Genomic DNA, 20,593 nt, shown 5'->3' with positions numbered 1-20,593 from the left:
AAAAGATGTCCTTTTCATTATAGGAGACTGGAATGCAAAAGTACTTAAGTCAAGAAATAACTGGAGTAACAGGCAAATTTGGCCTTGGAGTACAGAACAAAGCAGGGCAAAGGCTAATAAGAGTTTTGCCAAGAGAACACAATGGTCATAGCAAACACCCTCTTCCAACAACACAAGAGAAGACTCTACACATGGACATCACCAGATGGTCAACACTAAAATCAGATTGATTACATTCTTTACAGCCAAAGATGGAGAAGCTCTATATAGTCAGCAAAAATGAGACCAGGAACGTACTGTGGCTCAGATCATGAAATCCTTATTGCCAAATTCAGACTTAAATTGAAGAAATTAGGGAAAACCACTATACAATTCAGGTATGACCTAAATCAAATCCCTTATGACTATACAGTGGAAGTGATAAATAGATTCAACAGATTAGATCTGATAGACAGAGTGCCTGAAGAACTATGGACAGAGATTTGTGACATTGTACAGGAGGCAAAGATCAAGAACATCTCCAAGAAAAAGAAATACAAAAAGGCAAAATGGTTGTGTGAGGAGGCCTTACAAATAGGTGTGAAAAGAAGAGAAGCCGAAGGCAAAGGAGGAAAGGAAAGAATGCAGGGTTCCAAAGAAAAGCAAGAAGAGTTAAGAAAGCCTTCCTCAGTAATCAGTGCAAAGAAATAGAGGAAAACAATAGAACGGGAAAGACTAGAGATCTCTTACAGAAAATTAGAGATACTAAGGGAACATTTCATGCAAAGATGGGCTCGATAAAGGACAGAAATGGTATGGATCTAACAGAAGCAGAAGATATTAAGAAGAAGTGGCAAGAATTCACAGAACTGTACAAAAAAGATCTTCATGACCAAGATAATCACAATGGTGTGATCACTCACCTAGAGCCAGACATCCTGGAATGTGAAGTCAAGTGGGCCTTAGGAAGCATCACTATGAACAAAGCTAGTGGAGGTGATGAAATTCCAGTTGAGCTATTTCAAATCCTAAAAGATGATGATGTGAAAGTGCTGCACTCAATATGCTAGCAAATTTGGAAAAATCAGCAGTTGCCACGGAACTGGAAAAGGTCAGATTTCGATGAATCCCAAAGAAAGGCAATGCCAAAGAATGCTCAAACTACCGCACAATTGCACTCATCTCACACACTAGTAAAGTAATGCTCAAAGTTCTCCAAGCCAGGCTTCAACAGTTCGTGAACCATGAACTTCCAGATGTTCAAGCTGGTTTTAGAAAAGGCAAAGGAACCAGAGATCAAATTGCCAATATATGCTGGATCATCGAAAAAGGAAGAGAGTTCCAAAAAAACATCTATTTCTGCTTTATTGACTATACCAAAGCCTTTGAAAAGTTGTGTGGACCACAACAAACTGTGGAAAATTCTGAAAGAGATGGGAATACCAGACCACCTGACCTGCCTCTTGAGTAACCTATATGAGGTCAGGAAGCAACAGTTAGAACTGGACATGGAACAACAGACTGGCTCCAAATAGGAAAAGGCTGTATATTATCACCCTGCTAATTTAACTTATATGCAGAGTATATTATGAGAAACGCTGGGCTGGATGAAGCACAAGCTGGAAGCAAGATTTTCAGGAGAAATATTGATAACCTCAGATATACAGATGACACCACCCTTATGGAAGAAAGCAAAGAAGAACCAAAAAGCCTCTTGATGAAAGTGAAAGAGGAGAGTGAAAAAGTTGGCTTAAAGCTCAACATCCAGAAAACAAAGATCATGGCATCTGGTCCCATCACTTCATGGCAAATAAATGGGGAAACAGTGGAAACAGTGTCAGACTTTATTTTTTTGGGCTCCAAAATCACTGCAGTTGGTGACTGCAACCATGAAATTAAAAGACACTTGCACCTTGGAAGAAAAGCTATGACCAACCTAGACAGCATATTAAAAAGCAGAGATATTACTTTGCCATCAAAGTTCCATATAGTCAAAGCTGTGGTTTTTCCAGTAGTCATGTATGGATGTGAGAGCTGGACTACAAAGAAAGCTGAGCACCGAAGAATTGATGCTTTTGAGCTGTAGTGTTGGAGAAGACTCTTGAGAGTCCCTTGGACTGCAAGGAGATACAACCAGTCCATCATAAAGGAAATCAGTCCTGAGTATTTATTGGAAGGACTGATGCTGAAGCTGAAACTCCAATACTTTGGCCACCTGATGTGAAGAGCTGACTCATTTGAAAAGATCCTGATGCTGGGAAAGATTGAAGGCCAGAAGAGAAGGGGATGACAGAGGATGAGATGGTTGGCTGGCATCACTGACTCAAAGGTCATGAGTTTGGGTAAACTCGGGGAATTGATGATGGACGGGGAGGCCTGGAGTGCTGCAGTCCATGGGGTTGCAAAGAGTCAGACATGACCGAGTGACTAAATAGGACTGGTTCAGTTCATTATTTTAATTTTTTAAATGCTGATATTTCTCCAACCATGGTCAACAGCAGGGAATGTGTAGTGCCAAAGCTCTTGTCTTTGTAACTTAAAAAAATAAAATCTACCTCTTGATTATTGGTTTGCCTCAGTGATAGTCCCTCAAGGCAATTCTCTGGGAAGTAGGATGGCTTATTTTTCTGACAAGGTTCCTCAGAATTTTATGAGATGATTTCAATCCTAATCCATTTTGAATTGTCTGTAGGACATTCAGACTATTTTTTTCTCTCTAAATTCTGTTAAATCTCTCTCTGATGTAGTCAGTAGGCCCCCACCTAGAATTGTGTTAGTCATCCTGGAGAGAAATTTGAGTCAGAGTCATGTAACTTCTTATTGTGTTTCTTATAAAAATGCTTGTGAAGATGTTGCCCATTTCCTTATGTGATGTTACTCTTTCTGAAGACCCATACATCCTTCCTCATCTTAGTATCAAAAAGAAAAATGAGTTTCTCTTAAACAGTTTATTTGTTTTTGTCTCAAGACACTGTGAATCATAGGTGATTATATTCTCCTCATTCATTGGCAGCTAGAAGGTTCAGAGCCCAGTTTTCATTTCTATTCAGTGTATGTAACTATGAGATGATTTTTGAAAGAACTTGTTCCTGCTACACCATCTTCTACCTACTTTCATTCTCCTCTTTGTCATGTTTTCTTCGTTACATTTTAAATTTTATTTTATTATTTTACTGAACATATCTGTAGTTCAGTTCAGTCGCTCAGTCTTGTCTGACTCTTTGCGACCCCATGAACCACAGCACGCCAGGCCCCCCTGTCCATCACCAACTCCCGGAGTCCACCCAAACCCATGTCCATTGAGTCGGTGATGCCATCCAACCATCTTATCCTCTCTCATCCCCTTCTCCTCCAGCCTTCAATCTTTCCCAGCATCAGGGTCTTTTCAAATGAGTCAGCTCTCCGCATCAGGTGGCCAAAGTATTGGAGTTTCAGCTTCAACATCAGTCCTTCCAATGAACACCCAGGACTGATCTCCTTTAGGATGGACTGGTTGGATCTCCTTGGAGTCCAAGGGACTCTCAAGAGTCTTCTCCAACACCACAGTTCAAAAGCATCAATTCTTTGGTGCTTAGCTTTCTTTATAGTCCAGCTCTCACATCCATACATGACTACTAGAAGAACCATAGCCTTGACAGACAGACCTTTGTTGGCAAAGTCATGTCTCTGCTTTTTAATATGCTGTCTAAGTTGGTCATAACTTTCCTTCCAAGGAGCAAACGTCTTTTAATTTCATGGCTGCAATCACCATCCTCAGTGATTTTGGAGCCCCAAAAATAAAGTCTGACACTGTTTCCATTGTTTCCCCATCTATTTCCCATGAAGTGATCAGACCAGATGCCATGATCTTCGTTTTCTGAATGTTGAGCTTTAAGCCAACTTTTTCACTCTCCTCTTTCACTTTCATCAAGAGGCTCTTTCCTTCTTCTTCACTTTCTGCCATAAGGGTGTGTCATCTGCATATCTGAGGTTATTGATATTTCTCCTGGCAATCTTGATTCCAGATTGTGCTTCTTCCAGCCCAGCGTTTCTCATGATGTACTCTGCATAGAAGTTAAATAAGCAGGGTGACAATATACAGCCTTGACATACTCTTTTTCCTATTTGGAGCCAGTCTGTTGTTCCATGTCCAGTTCTAACTGTTGTTTCCTGACCTGTATACAGGTTTCTCAAGAGGCAGGTCAGGTGGTCTGGTATTCCATCTCTTTCAGAATTGTCCACAGTTTATTGTGATCCACACAGTCAAAGGCTTTAGCATAGTCAATAAAACAGAAATAGTTGTTTTTCTGGAACTCTCTTGCTTTTTCAATGATCCAGCGGATGTTGGCAATTTGATCTCTGGTTCCTTTGCCTTTTCTATATCTGTAGAAACAGACTTAATTACTCTTGTGAACTATTTTAATAAAATACATAAATGTATCAGTCAAACCTCTTATATGCCACTTTGACACTTCAGAACATGATTTTAATCTTATCCACCTTTCACCAAAATACAGTCATTCTTTAATAAATATTTCTCCATATATTGTCTCAGATTTAGTTTTCTTGATAGGGTATTTTATCCACATGGATTTCTCCAGCCAGCACCAGACAACCAGGAATGTGTGACACTTAGATCTCCCTTCAAGAAAGAGCCTATCGTTCAGTGGTGAGGAGGGCTAGTAGGTGAGAGGCTTTAGCTGTAGATCTGTCAAAACTCAGCACAGTATTTGAGGCAAGGCCATGCTTTTCATGGGAAGCACCTGGCCTGTGACAAAGGCCTTCTGCCCTATGGAGGGACTCTTCTAATGTCAATCTTTGATCTGGGGCTCATCCTTGAGTTGGCCAGGACTGTGTCATCCTAAAGTCCTCACTATCCAATTCTGTGTCTATCCTGCCTGGTGTCACATCATCATGATGTGAACGTGTTCCATGGCCATTAATTTTTTTTTCACTCTTCTACCTTATCAACTCTCCATATTCCTGATAAATCTTTTCCACTTGTAACTCCAAATCAGCATCTGATTCTCAGAGAAGCCAAAATAATATACTAGATAACTCAAAAAGTTACATTTCCTTGAATTTCCAAACCTATAAATGTATACAGTTACTAAGTCATCTCCCAGATGTCTCAAGGACACTTTAAATGAAAACTGAACTCATGGTTTTCTCCTAATTTTTTTTTCTGTTCTGATGTTCTATATCAGTGGGTAGTCTGCATCTATTTGGTTCTGCCAGCCAGAAACCTGGGCTCTGTCCTTGACGTTTCATCTTTCTGGTCCCAATTCATCATCAGCTCATGTTGGTCTTAATTCCTAAATATACTCTTCCTTCTATTTCTTTCTAGCTCCATCAGAGTAGTCTTGGTCTAGAATACCATCATCTCTTGATTTTATTCTACTAGTCTGCAAAGACTAGTAGACTAGAGTCACCAACCAATCCATCATTCTCCATACTACAGCCAAAATTATTTTCCAGACACAAATTTCATGTCTCCATCTAGCTTAAAATCCTTCTGTTGGTTCCCATTGCTCTTGTAATAAAGACTAAAGTCTTTAAGATAACAAGTCCCTGTGCTCAAGCTCCAGCTTCATTTCCTATTCCCTTCACCACACCATATTATAACTCCATGATGGCAGATACTGTGCCTGTTTTCTTTATCATTTTATCTGAGTCTGCTTGAACACCTGACACATACCTGGTGCTCAACATATAATTATTTAATGCATAATTAAATGATTGAGTGAATAAATGAATCAATCAAATGAGTGTAATCATAATCCACTGGACACACTTTGTGGTTTTCTGTTGTGGAACTTTGTCTCAGAGTTGCCTATCTAAATCTTATCTATCTTGTAATTCTCAGATCAAATGTCAACTCAATCAAGAAGGCTTCCTTGACTTATCTAGGTGAAAATACTTGTCTTATTATCAAATCCTGTGTTCTTTTTGTGTGTATGCTCAGTCACTCAGTTGTGTTCAACTCTTTGTGATCCCATGGACGGTAGCCTCCCAGGCTCCTCTGTCCAAGGAATTTCCAGGCAAGAATATTCGAGTGGGTTGTCATTTCCAGTTCTAGGGGATATTCCTGACACAGGGATCAAACCCACGTTTCCTGCATACCCCACATTGGCAGGCGGATTCTTGACCCTGAGCCACCTAGAAAGCCCATTCTTCTTTTATATTACACTTAATATGTAATTGTCTGATTAAATATGTTTAATATATTAATAGAACCAGTTAAACTCCACATTCTTTGAAGGAAAGTGTTGAGTTTATGCTCATAAGTATTCTGCACATCACCTAACATACACATATGTGTATAAGTGTATGGGCTTTACTTGATTGAATGATTTGATTGACTGATCTGGTGATATCTGGATGATTTTTCCTGCCACTCGAGCAACTGTTGTGATATTAGAAAGAGTGAATGAGGCTAATAAAAATGTGATGGCCCAGTAAAAATGTTGGTTAGGCAATATATCTCTTGAATCTATCTTTAAGTATCAAAAATAGAAGACTCATTTGGCCTATAAATTTTTGTTGGTTTTGTAAAGCTCAAATGTCATAAAAATCTACTTCATAGCTACAAAATGTGCTGTGGCTGTGTGTTTTTAAAAATTGCCTAAGCTTTATACTAAAGAAGGTTTCTAAAAGAATAATATGTGTACCATTGAGGACAGAAAAGTTGATTATAGCTGCTGTAGAGACAGGCTGTTTAAAAATCTTTAATTGTGGGAGTTCTCTGGCAGTTCAGTGATTAGGCCTTGGCACTTTCACTGCTGTGGCCTAAGTACAATCCCTGGATGGGGAACTAGGGTGCCACAAGCCAGGTGGTACAGTCAGAAAATACATCTTCAATTGTTAATGAATATATTTGAATGTACATTAGAAAAAATAAACTATCACATAAAAACCGTTAATGGTCATAGTTAATATTGCTTCGGATAGGGTTGAAAAACAAGCATTTCCATTTTAAAAATAATAATTTAAAAATATTGTAATATGATAAGTTCACAAACATGACTAAAGGTTAAGAGACCTTATTTCAGAGATTTAAAATGTACTGAACACTACCCAGGTTTTTACCCCTATTTTTTTTTTTTTTTTTTTACTATGTTTTACTCCTAGGTTTTTAATACTGTGGGATTAATAACTGGCTTTGTGAGCTTTCATTATTTTGACAAATATTTATGAAGCACTGCTATGTTTAAAGCTCTAGACTCAAAACTAGAGAAATAATGTGATTAACGTAATTAAGAAAGTTTCTTCCCTCAAAGGGCTCACAACCCCAAAGGGCAAGGACCATAGAAAAAAATATAGAAACCCAGTGTAAATGCGCTAGTAGAAAGACATCTATTGAAGGGTCAATTGTAAAAGGATACAAAGGTAGGTGTGATCAGCTCTGCTTAGTAAAGTGGATGTTAAAAAGGGGAATAAATAGAGGAGCTACATTTGGGAGGCTGTGTAGACACTCACTCGTCAAAAAAAATGAGATCAGGTCATTTCAGGTGAAAACAGCAGTCTGTCAAGCCAGAGAGACATCTCTGACTAGAATAATTCCAAATGATTGGAGCCTGGGGTGCAGCACAGTACGGACTGGAACTGAGGCAAAAGAGGCAGGTAAAAAAAGCCTAGTATCCCACGCCAAGGAGTTGCTTGTATACCCCAGAGGGGACTGAGGATCAATACATAGAATAGGATCAGTGTTTTATTTAAAAAGAAATAACAGCAGAGGAATTTTACATGCTTATGAATTTCAGTGCAAGAAGTTTGAAAAATACTTTTCCTGAAAAGATTCTCTTAGGAAAAGAAGATTTCTCCAAAACACCCAAAAGTAAGATTGAAGAAGAGATGCAAACTGAGTTGAGATAAAGGGAAACTTAAACTACCAGTCGGAGAAGGCAATGGCACCCCACTCCTTGCCTGGAAAATCCCATGGACGGAAGAGCCTAGTAGGCTGCAGTCCATGGAGTCACTAAGAGTCGGACACGACTGAGCGACTTCACTTTCACTTTTCACTTTCATGCGTTGGAGAAGGAAATGGCAACCCACTCCAGTGTTCTTGCCTGGAGAATCCCAGGGATGGGGGAGCCTGGTGGGCCGCCGTCCATGGGGTCGCACAGAGTCGGACATGACTGAAGTGACTTTGCAGCAAACTACCAGAGGGAAAAATATCATCCATCTCTATAGCTTCAATCTCCAGCCCTGAGATCTCATAGGAGTTCTTTCAATTTCTTTAGAATACCAACTTATAAAGGTAAAGGCATAATAAGAATTTTGAAAATGATCATTTTTTACCAATATCATTGTAATAGTTGATTGAGGTGAAAATTAACAATGAGCGCTAAAACCATCAGGCGAAAGGTTGTTTGGAAACAAGATGTTGGTCCAGTCTCAAAGTGTCACCCTGCTTATCAAGTTATCACAGAATAAAAATGGTACATTTCATTGTAGAAATCCTCAATTAAGAGATCAAAGCTAGTATCACCAATAATAGAGCAAATAACATAGCATGCTCTCAGATAGGGAAATAGTCTTCCTGCCAAAAACATTTAATCTAATCTAATCATGAACATGACTATATAAATCCAAGTTGAAAGGTAAACCAAATTTCATGAAGGTCAATGACAGGCTGGAAAACTGTTCTAGATTAAAGGAGGAAAAAGGAGAGAAAGGCAAATTAATATAATATGAGATCTGACTAGATCCTGGTTTGAAAAAGAAAAAAAGGCTATAAAGGATTTACTTGAGATAAGTGGACAATTTTGAATATGGACTATATATCAGTAAATGATGTATCATTGGTAAATTTCTTGGGTGTGATCATTGTGTTGTGATTATATTTAAAAAATGTCCTATTTTTCGAGCTACATGAGAAAACATTTGGAGGTAAAATTTCATAATTTGAGACTAAGTTATTCTCAAATGTTTCAAGAGTAAAATATATATATATATATATATATATATATATATATATATATATATATATATTAATACTTATGGACAGAGGAGCCTGGTAGGCTGCAGTCCATGGGGTCGCTAAGAGTCGGACACAACTGAGTGGCTTCACTTTCACTTTTCACTTTCATGCATTGGAGGAGGAAATTGCAACCCACTCCAGTGTTCTTACCTGGAGAATCCCAGGGAGGGCAGGGCCTGGTGGGCTGCCGTCTATGGGGTCGCACAGAGTCGGACACGACTGAAGCGACTTAGCAGCAGCAGCAGCAGAGAGAGAAAGCAAAACTCACAAGGGAATATGGACGTCAATTTACTATTCAAGTGAATATTATATAGGCTTGATGTATTTTATTTCAAGATAAAGTATTGGCAAAAAAAATTGATGACTGAGTCCCACCCTCAGAATTTTTTATTTAATTAGTTGGGGTGACGCCTGGAGAATTTTGAAGATCACCAGATAATACTTAAGTTGAAAACCACTGCAGTAGTACAAAAATATTATTTTACAAATGTGGGGGGATAGGGATTACAGTTCCTTGAGCCTGGCAGTTCTTGGGTTCTGACCACATACCACTTTTATAAGTATTTAACATATATTAACTGGCTACATTAATTAACAGCACAGAGAATAGGCATGAATAGATACTTGATTTTGGTCTGTTATTCATTTTTACAAGATGTATCTGTGAGTGATTTACTCTGCACCAGAAACCCAAACCATTCTGTCCCATAAATAAAACCAAAACATTTAAAAGAGGGTCTGCCCAGAATATGTAAGTGTCCAGGACAGAGAATTAAAATTTGAGAAACTTACATAAAAAACACTCAAAATTATATGCAGTCATGAAATATTATCAGTAAAAGGGCAAGAGTTTTTCACACAATATATTAATGCAAGAGAAAAGATGATAAAATATGTACACAGTTATCCCAGCACTGAGAGAGTGACAGAAATATAAATCTCTGAAATCAATAACTTTGTAAAAGAAAATCAACCTTTATGTCTGACCTTCACCCATAGTAAAAGAATTAAGGTGAGAATCTTAAGTTCAGTTATTACTTTCTATTATGTTTTTAAAAGATTTAATGGATGATATCAAATGAATTTTATATCTCTCTGGCCAAGTATAAAATTTAGATTTCATTTGCCCCTGATTTCAGGAATTTGTATTAGGAAAATGCTATGGGAAAATTAGACATCATCTGGAGCCATAATTGCATCTCTTTTTTTTTCCCCCTGACATTTGTCAGCTTGCTCGTCAATTCCTTGCTCTTTCCATGATTTTGCATATCAAAAATTAAATTAAAAGCAATATTTCTATATAAGGGAAGTTCACATGAAAAAAAGAAAATACTATTCAGTATAGCAGATTCACAGTCTCAAAAAAAAAAAGATTCACAGTCTCTGAGTTCTTATAGTCTCAAATGACATTACTTCTTTATTGTTATTTTAGTAATTAAGTTTATCATTTAAGAGAAGTTTATACTTTAACAAAATGCAAATAATTGGTTCCACCCCTTTACTACATTTGTGTTGAGTTACATAGCTAAAATTTAGTATCAAGTTTAGTACTTACCTTCTACTGTTAAATGCACAAAGAGTTTTTAGCTTCCAATATCCCTAAAAAACAAATTTTATTTGGCTATTACTTCAAACATTATCCCCATAAGTGCATTAGCCAAAGCAATTTAGTTCTACAGTTGTTAACTAGAAAAAAATGAAACCTCTTATCCTACTTCTTGCCTCTTGATGGCATCTGTGCCCTGACCCTGCCCAAAACCAGAGAGAATTGGTGCATTATGTAAGAGCAATAATGTCTGTGTTTTGATTTTTTCATACACAGCTAAGGAAGCAGCCATAAAAAACATGAATCAGTCACTTACTCATATCTAGTATCTTTAGGAGACACAATTTGGAAATGGGAGTTAAATGAAAATGAGGGGTAAATGAAAATAATTAATTCCAAGAAAAATTTTGGATAATGGGGAAAATTATAGACAAGGAAATCAGTTCTCTCCTCTTATGGGTTTAGCCTTTTATATCCATGAACATGAATATTTGCCTTTGGACAGGGGTATGTACATGTGTGAATGAGCATGTGTTTGTGTGTGGGTGATTTGATACCTACTCACTGTGCATGAAGATGCCCATCTGCAATAACACCATTTAGGAGACTCTTAGAGACAAAGCTCAGACCTTTCCATGAGATGTGGAGTGTGAATGCCAAATTGGAACTTCAGCTCCCATGGAATTATTCTAACTCATACTTAGAAGAATATACTTCTGGAAATGAAGGAAATAGATTCTGAAGTAAAACTAACCCTTGTGGATAATACATAGTTTCTAACAGTGATTGGAGAGATTGTCAAGGAGAAACTCTGAAAAACCTGGAGATAGAATAAGGTTGGGAATTGGGATACCTTCCTAAGAGGACCCTCAAGAAAGGTGGAAATCCATAGGTGCTTTCCCTTTGGACTAAGGGAAAGCCATGTCTAACATATTCATTTACAATTCTTTCTCTACTACTTTTAGTTTTGGTTAACCGTTTAATACATTCAGATTGACTTAAGCACTTTGGTTGTGATGTAGAAGGAAGGAAAAAATAGGGTCATAAAGACAATTGATCTGCACTACTTTTCCCACACACATCTTCTCCAGGGGACTTTGTCAAGTAGCATCATTTTCCTAAGGGGACCTAAAGTGCGTTAACATGATAAAAAACAAGTCAAAGTCAAGTCTTGCATCTGTTTCTTCTAATGTACATCATTGCCTGCCATGCCTCTTCTTTTTATATACTACATTAGATATCAGGAAAATTTGTTTTAGTTTTTATTAGCATATAGTTTATTTACAATATCACTAATTATTATAGTAGTGAAAAAAATGTTTTAAAACTGAAAATTTATCATCAAAAAGAGAAGGGGAAAAAAAGAACTAGAAAGAAATAGTGTAGAATGTTGAACCTTTGTTCCCAGAACTTACGGACCTTACTTCTGTCCCAACCTTCTGCTGATGAACATGGGCTGTCCTAAAACCACTGTTAGAACCTTAGAGACTTTTATATCAAAGAAGTCAAGGGATCAAGTCATTTCAAGAGAATGTGACATAGTTTTCATTGGGGAAGTTGTTGAAAAAATACATGTTGATGTGACTACAAACGGATTTCAAACACATGACTTGACCATAACCCACAATTAGTAAATTAAGTAAGAGTCTGCTCAGTTTTATCAACTCCAGAATTCTTGCTGTATCCCATCATGCTGTACCACCCCCCAACTGTATAAAGTCGGCCTGCACATCTAGGAGATCATCATGAACATGCCAGCTCCCTGCAGTCTCGTGCAGTGACAAGAAACAGTGCTGGAACCCTGAGGGCAGGTTGTGAGAGCATCACTTTAAAAATGTAGAGCACAGTTCGGCTTATCAGTGACCAACCCTATACTGATACTAATACTGTGTGTGTGTGGGGGGGCGTGTGTGTGTGTGTAGAATTAAGAAAAGGACATGGGGGCATGCAGCAAGATCCTCTTACCTGCAACCCTGAGACACTATGAGATTTAGGTAGGTAGTACGTGGCTGGCAGGAGGATCTGCTGTGTTCATTGCATTGACATACAAATCAGAATGTTGAGTAACAGTAAAATTCTTAATGCAGGATATAGATTTCTTGTCATATATCATGTTTAATAGACATATTTAATATTCACTATTGAATATTAAAACTGTATTCCCTTGAAGCAGTAGAGGCATCAAGAAACAAAGAAAAATGACATGTTATCTTCTTTGACGTAGTGAACGTTAAAAAAGACTCAGAATAAATACTAACTTGCTCATGACAGGTATACCTGGGGAAAGCAAGTGCTAGTTACTAAAAGAGCATGAGCATCAGATGAGGAGTCCAGCAAGTCTAGTTCTGTTCATGACTGTGACACCAAACATATAACCGTGGACAACCTTAAGTCACTTTCCTCAGTTTCCTCATCTGTCAAAAGTGGCTGTCATATGCCCAAATTTATTGTGAGGAGCAAATAAAATAATAGATATAATCACAGCAAACTGTTATAAAAATAGAAGTCAGTCTAAAGGTCTAATGAAATAATACACCTATAACAGCCAAACTCCACTCATTAACCACAGAATTATTTTAATTAGCAACTACAAATCACTTGAATCCTCCATGTAAAATTAAAAAAAACATATTAAATATGAAAAAAACATTGGATCTTCCCCAGTGCCTCAGGGGCAAAGAATCTGCATGCAATTCAGGAGATTTAGGAGATGCAGTTCGATATCTGGGTCAGGAAGATCCCCTGGAGGAGGAAATGGCAACACAGTCCAGTATTCTTGCCTGGGAAATCCCATGGACAGAGGAGCTTGGCGGGCTACAGCCCACGGCATCATGAAGAGTCAGACATGACTGAGCACAGAGCAAAGGAAACACTGGAGCACTGACAGTGCTCTCTGAGCTCAAATCATGAACCACAGGGTTTCAGTACCCATTTCTCCACTTTGAGGAACACTCTAGCCCTCTTCCCAAGATGTAAAGTCAACCAAATGCCCCGAGGACTCACACTGATGGAGTTGTTCTGCACCCCAAAGTTGGTCCCTGTTTTAGGAGAGTGGACTGGTGAAGGGTGACCACCAGTGGTCACCAGTGATCCCAGTGGTCAGCGTAGCATTTCATTTTCCAGGATCATGTGAGATTGAGTTTCCAGAGTGGCAGTTACAAATGGCAGATGTTGGTTGGGCTACCAAGGATCCCTGGAAAATCATGGACTTGAGCCATGTGTGTGGGCTTATGAATGAACTCCCACCCATCTCTGTTCTAACCACAACGCCACCTCTGGTCTAGCATCCAAAGGCGTCCATTACCCTATGCATCTCTGGCCACTGGCCACTAGTGAGTCACCTGTCCCCTCTGCAGACTCCATGCTGCACATCTGACACATCTCTGGGTGTGGCTATACGCATCTGTCCAAGGATTTACTTGAATATCACTCTTGCCTTTGACCCATGTGGTCTTTTTTTAAATTTATTTAATTGGGATATAGTTGATTCTTGCCAACATCCACTAGATCATCAAAAAAGCAAGAGAGTTCCAGAAAGACAACTATTTCTGCTTTATTGACTATGCCAAAGCCTTTGACTGTGTGGATCACAATAAACTGTGGAAAATTCTGAAAGAGATGGGAATACCAGACCACCTGACCTGCCTCTTGAGAAATCTGTATGCAGGTCAGGAAGCAACAGTTAGCACTGGATATGGAATAACAGACTGGTTCCAAATAAGAAAAGGCTGTGTATTGTCACCATGCTTATTTAACTTATATACAGAGTACATCATGAGAAATGCTGGGCTGGGTGAAGCATAAGCTGGAATAAAGATTACCATGAGAAATATTAATAACCTCAGATATGCAGATGACACCACCCTTATGGTAGAAAGTGAAGAAGTACTAAAGAGCCTCTTGATGAAAGTCAAACAGGAGAGTGAAAAAGTTGGCTTAAAGCTCAACTTTCAGAAAACTAAGATCATGTCATCTGGTCCCATCACTTCATGGCAAATAGATGGGGAAACAGTGGAAACAGTGGCTGACTTTATTTTGGGGGGCTCCAAAATCACAGCAGATGGTGATTGCAGCCATGAAATCAAAAGACACTTACTCCTTGGAAGGAAAGTTATGACCAACCAAGACAGCATATTAAAAAGCAAGAGACATTACTTTGCCAACAAAGGTCTGTCTAGTCAAGGCTATGGTTATTCCAGTAGTCACATATGGATGTGACAGTTGAACTGTAAAGAAAGCTGAGCGCCAAAGAATTGATGCTTTTGAACTATGGTGTTGGAGAAGACTCTTGAGAGTCCCTTGGACTGCAAGGAGATCCAACCAGTCCATCCTAAAGGAGATCCAACCAGTCCATCCTAAAGGAGATCAGCCCTGGGCGTTCATTGGAAGGACTGATGTTGAAACTGAAATTCTAATACTTTGGCCACCTGATGCAGAGAGCTGACTCATGTGAAAAGACCCTGATGCTGGGAAAGATTGAAGGCAGGAGGAGAAGGGGACGACAGAGGATGAGATGGTTGGATGGCATTAGTGATTCAATGGACATGAGTTTGAGTACATTCCGGGAGTTGGTGATGGACAGGAAGGCCTGGCATGCTGCAGTCCGTGAACTGAACTGAATTGAATAGTTGATTTACAGTGTTAGTTTCAGGTATTTGGCAAAGTGAGTAAGTTATAAATATGCATATACCCACTCTTTTTCAGATTCTTTCCCCATATCAGCCATTAGAGAGAGTTGAGTAGTTTCTTTGCTACACAGTAGGTCCTTGCTAGTTACGTGTTTTACATACGGTAGTGTGTGTATGTCAACGCCAATCTTCCAATTTATCCCTCCCCCACCTTACCCCCTGGTAACCATACCCTCTCCAGTATTTACTATTTGTAGATTTTTTGATGATGGATGCCATGCTCTTCTGAATTGAAGTTCCTTGCACAAAGTAGACTGCTCTTTTGCTTTCCCCTCTCCCCAAGACCCTTACCTATTCTCTGATGGCTGTGTATGGAGGGAAGACAGGCAGTCATGAGTCATTGTGTAACCTGAATTAAATAAATGGTATTAGAGAATGCAAAGGCAAGATCTATATTTTTCAATATAAGCCAGTTTCAAAGAGCTATGACACATGAGTAATAATAATGTTAGTATCTTTTTTCTCAATGAGAGATGTGAAATTAGCTATTAATGAAGCATTTGACAGTACAGAACTTGAGAAGATGGTCCTGAACCTGAGCAGGAAGAAACAATGGCCCTGAGCAGTCCTTCATGTTGTTGTATGTACTGGTTTGCAAGGTTTATCCAGCTCTTGATCCTATTTCTGTAACTAGTAACATAGATACTAAGTAGTTTAAGGTGACTGCAACAGACTGGGGGTGGAAGGCAGGGCTGTATGATTTGCTGCTTGCTACAATGATTTGCAATTTGCTCAAAAAGTTCTGCATTCTTGTCCTCGGGTCCTGTCCTCTAACGCAACCCACTGCCTCTGCAGGTGTTACCTGAGCCCGTTGCATGATTTGTGGGGACTTGGCAAAAACAACTAGTGTAGATATTCTGATGTGATCATGCTGTTTTCTATGCTGTGAACCAATAGGGCCTTTGTTTCTAACCCAGAAGTCCCCTGTCTTTTGCTAGCATCCTTGAAATAGAAACAAATTTACTTACTGGATTGCAAGGAGGGTAAATTCTCAGCCTTCACAGGCTTTTGCAGATACTACAACAAATTTTCAGGTGCACGGACTGGGCAGTAAACAAATGCAAAAAAACCCTCAAAACTCTGCTTATTATTCTAAATTTTTATCAATATGTCACTGTAACTCACATGGGCCTGTGAATTTCATAATACATTTTAAAATCAAATTAGTCTTATAGAAGCCAACAGAAAAAGATTTGCCCTGGACTCTGTATACCCTGGAGATAGGTAGATTTCCATGATTTGAATGGCTACTTATGCTAATAAGTAGAAAATGTATCGAAGTTGGCTTTTTGCCTGGTGGAAACCAAGAGTTCCAAAATAATATAATCATATTATTAATTATTATAGTTCTCAAAATGTGTTGTAGAAGTAACCAGGACAGATAATTTAAAAATAATAACTAACATTGTTACTGAATTATCATATTCCAGACACTGATCAAATGTTTGATATATATTATTTTGCTTGATCCTAAAATTCCATTATCCTCAATTTTTTTCAACCAGTTAACAACATATTTAATGTTTCATCCTTAATATTAATATTTTAAAGTATTCTACCGAAATACATGGATAAATTTAGGGTTGTTGTTCATTGTGCAGTCATTCAGTTGTGTCTGACTCCCTGGGACCCCATGGACTACAGCGTGCCAGGCACTAAGAGGTCATTGGAAAAGGGGTGTACTTGAGGGTGTATTTGGAGGACATTGGATTAGCTCATAAATTGGAACTATGGACCGGGATCTGCAAAAAACAGGGTTTTCAAGGATACCAGGTTATTAGAAGTAGAGATGTGACTGTTCTCCTCAGGACTCAGTTTCTTGCCTTCTTTTCTCTGGTTCCTTTTTGTCTTTTATTTCTTCTGTCTGCTCAAAGTATGCAGTCCATGCCAAATTACTACCACCTACAACTCCTGGACTCATATCCTCACATCTTCACCACTTGAAATAAAAGTGCACATGCTTATAACTTATTTAAAATTACTAAGAAGTCTGATTGGCATAATATATATATCAGGTGCCTGCTCGTGTACTGTAATTAGCAACCTTTGCTGAATGGCAAGTTTAAATCTCAGAAGAGAAAGATGCTGGGCAAGCCAAGCAAAGAAATGTCCATAACACTAGATTAGACAATTATGTATCTATTTTAAAATTTTGAGCTAATCTTACTAATATTATTGGTTTAGTTTTGTCAAAGAAAGAAGATCAATTGTTATCAATATGTAACTTGAACACCATATGGGAAGTCAGAACCCAAATAGCTAATAAGAGCCTCCGACTATTTTTGAGCATGATAGAGGAGGTTAAAAAATAATAATGTGGCAGATTCATGTTTATATATGACAAAACCAATATAATATTGTAAAGTTAAAAAATAAACTGAAAAAAAAATAATACTCTGTATAGCCAAGAGATGTATTCTAAACACATTGCAATTATCAAGGATCATCAACCCTAAAATATTCCCATCATCAAAAAAGGATTGCCTGGTAAGACCAATAAAGGCAGTAGAGTTTATTATTTATCTTTAATATAAAAACTATACTAAGTCTATCCAGTGTCACAGACACACTAGTTAATTGATTCAACAGCATGTTTGAACTTACATTAGAAAAGCACTTGTTTAGTATTGCACATAAGCAGCATCCATATTCTAAGCGTGGATTTTGACATCAGAGGTGTTCAGCTAAACTTGAGCTCTTTGCAATGATGAACACGTTCAAAGACGTTTATTTTCATAAACCTGAAAAGTTTGGCAAACTTTTTCACTAGAAGCCATTTTAGAAGACTGCTTTTGAAGGTTCTGTACACATGAGAAGACTGTATTTTTTTATGCCTGCTCCTATTCCTATTAATAGTGTTGACACCTTTGTATCAGAGCAACATCAAGATGTATCTGTTCAAAAAAGATGGTTTTACATGCCAAATGACTCACTTTTATCCAAAAGAAAGGTATATGCCATAGTGAAAATGCAGGTTTAGGGAATCATTAGCGAGACATTTTATATTTGTCTCATGTAATGAGTACCAGCAACTACCTCCATCTCTCCCCCCAAAACTGAATTGTATTGGAATAGATACTGATGGCCTGAAAATAAAGACCAGGATACCCAGGTAACCATTATAAGCATTTATATCGGCTGGCAGGCATGAGTGGGGAGGCACTTAGGGCTGGAGATCCCTTCTCTAGCTGCCCTGAAATCAGGGCCACGTGACAGTCCTGGACTCCAGGCACTTTTGCCTTCGTGGCCCCTTTCTCCATAAAAGTAATTACAAGTAGTGTTTTATCACTGTGCCAACGTAACCATGAGTATATTACTATCTCACGTTGAAACATCTTCTTTGACCTGGAATTCTATTTTTAATTCTAATTTAAAAGACACTAAAACATATTCATGGACACCTAAAAACATCGTGGTCACCAGGCACTGTTCTACCACGCCCAATGGATGAGGCAGTCTTCCCCCAAATCATACCTCTTAACTCTGCATGAACACCCAACCCTGAAACTCTAGCTCAGTCAGTTTCTTGGCATTTCTGGGGTGAGAACTGTTATGAGACCAAAGATTCTAAATGGCTAGCCAGTGAGTCCAAAGACCTGCTAATTTATAAAGAATAACTGCAAAATACCATCACCCACAGGCAAGTAGTCCATTTCACTGTTGACTTAAACACGAATGTTACTGTTGAAAAATTAAGATGGGAAAGAGATACAGTGTAGAAGCAGCTGTTTCTAGGGAACCATTCAAATGTTCCCTTTGGATCAAAGAAATTGACAGAACACAGTGTCTACTTTAGAATATATTTAACATTTGTTGGTTCACCTGATGCCACATTCTGCCGTCCAAGCCACCGAAAAAGAAGCAAACACTTGGGAGTTGTTTGACAGAAATAAACATCCCTGTCCTAAGTAAGATGAAGCCGTTTTACATTATTCATTTGGTCATTCAATGAATATTCATTAGTGCCTACTGTATTAGTTGCCAGAGATATGAGCCCAGGCCTCAAGAAGTGCAAAACCTGGGGATTTTAGCCTGCAAGTGACTCATTTGAAAAGACCCTGATGCTGGGAAAGTTTGAGGGCAGGAGGAGAAGGGGACGACAGAGGATGAGATGGTTGGATGGCATCACCGATCAATGGACATGAGTATGGGTAGGCTCCGGGAGTTGGTGGTAGTGCTGCTGTTCATGGGGTCACAAAGAGTCGGACAAGACTGAGTGAGTGAACTGAACTGAACTCTGCAGGCTGTGTCTTGGGAGTTGAAAGGTGGGAGATGGTGATGACGCTTAAAAAGGAAATGGTCAGTGTTTGAAGGAGCTTGTTTGCCTTGTTAAGGAAGTTGATTTTATCCTAAAATTGTTGAGGAGCCAATGAAAGATCTAATTGAAGAATGATGTGACTAAATATATAATTTAGAAAGATAACTTATAGTGGTAGTATGAAGGATTCCCCTTCATGGATCAAAGACTTGTCATGGTGAAGGGGCTTGTGTAACTCAATAAAGCTATGAGCCATGCTGTGCAGGGCCACCAAGATAGATAGGTCATAGTGAAGAGTTTTGAGAAAATATGGTCCACTGGAGGAGGAAATGGCAACCTACTCCAGTATTCTTGCCTAGAGAACCCCATGAACAATATGAAAAATCAAAAAGATATGATACTAGAAGATGAGCCCCCCCAGGTCTGAAGGTGTCCAATAAGCTACTGCAGAAGCACCAAGGCAATTACTAATAGCTCCAGAAACAACGAAGCAGCTGGGCCAAAGTGGAAACGACACTCGGTTGTGGATATGGCTGGTAGTGAAGTCCCATGGTATAAAGAACAATACTGCATAGGAACCTGGAATGTTAGATCTATGTTTTTGTTGTTCAATCGCTAAGTCATGTTTGACTCTTGTCTACTTCATGGACTGCAGCACGCCAGGCTTCCCTGTCCTTCAATACCTTCTGAAGTTTGCTCAAACTCATGTCCATTGAGTGAGTGATGCTATTTAAACATCTTATCCTCTACTGCCCTCTTCTCCTTTTGTTTTCAGTCTTTCCCAGCATCAGGGTCTTTTCCATGAGTTGGCTTTTGCATCAAGTGGCCAAGGTACTGGAGTTTCAGCATCAATCCTTCCAATGAATATTCAGGGTTGATTTCCTTTAGGATTGACTGGTTTAATCTTCTTGCAGTCAAGGGACTCAAGAGTCTTCTCCAGAACCACAATTCAAAAGCAACATTTCTTGGGCACTCAGCTTTCTTTATTTCCAACTCTCAAATCTGAACATGACTACAAGAAAAAGGTACATGAATCAAGGTAAATTGGACATGGTCAAGAGGGAGATGACAAGAGTGAATATCAACGTCTTAAGAATCAGTGGACTAAAATAGACAGATTTGGGAAAATTTAATTCAGATCACTATTATATATACTTGGA

The sequence above is a fragment of the Bos javanicus genome, chromosome 7, assembly GCF_032452875.1.
Source record: "Bos javanicus breed banteng chromosome 7, ARS-OSU_banteng_1.0, whole genome shotgun sequence".
In the NCBI taxonomy this organism is placed as follows: domain Eukaryota; kingdom Metazoa; phylum Chordata; class Mammalia; order Artiodactyla; family Bovidae; genus Bos; species Bos javanicus.
The sequence above is the reverse complement of the archived record's forward strand: the minus strand, read 5'-3'. Positions refer to the sequence as shown.